The sequence below is a fragment of the Aptenodytes forsteri genome, unplaced genomic scaffold, assembly GCF_000699145.1.
Source record: "Aptenodytes forsteri isolate BGI_AS27 unplaced genomic scaffold, ASM69914v1 Scaffold870, whole genome shotgun sequence".
Classification (NCBI taxonomy): domain Eukaryota; kingdom Metazoa; phylum Chordata; class Aves; order Sphenisciformes; family Spheniscidae; genus Aptenodytes; species Aptenodytes forsteri.
The window spans coordinates 223,558-224,061 of record NW_008795708.1 but is presented as its reverse complement, the minus strand read 5'-3'; the positions used below and the strand labels follow the sequence as shown (position 1 = coordinate 224,061).

Genomic DNA, 504 nt, shown 5'->3' with positions numbered 1-504 from the left:
CCGGGGGCGGGGGGGGGGGGGGCTGCGCTGGCTCGGTGGCCGGAGAAAACTGCCGCCGAGAGCCGGGTGGGCATCTGTAAATATAAGGAATTCGAGCGCACCAGATTACAAATGGCCCATTGTGTTGTATCAGAGCAGCGAGGTGGGCTCTTAATACGATGCATGCCTTTCCCACCCCGCTCAAGTAAAACTGAGTCTTAACCACTTTTGCACGAGTAGAAACACGGCGGGTAAGCGCCACCACTTCAGGTACCGATACTCTTGAATTCCTGTTACTTAAGAATCGCGCGCAATTAAGCAGCTTTCCGTACGCTGTAGAGAAGCACACGATTAATTACAGATTATAGAGGCTGGAAATAGATGCAAACGCCGGGAGCGAACGCGCCTCGGAAACGGGCGAGCTCACAGTGGCGGGACCCAGCCCGCGCGGTGGCGAGCTGCCAATGTTTACTGACCCCTCGCCGGGTCACTTTCGTTAGCGGCGAGAGCGCGGCGGGCGGGTCC

At 57.7% G+C, this 504-nt stretch overlaps 1 protein-coding gene across 1 annotated transcript in view; it reads right to left on the bottom strand.

Moving 5' to 3' along the window:
- LOC103902258 (IQ motif and SEC7 domain-containing protein 3) overlaps positions 1-504 on the bottom strand; it is a 182,439-nt gene that overhangs the window by 180,817 nt on the left and 1,118 nt on the right. The window lies entirely within an intron of this gene.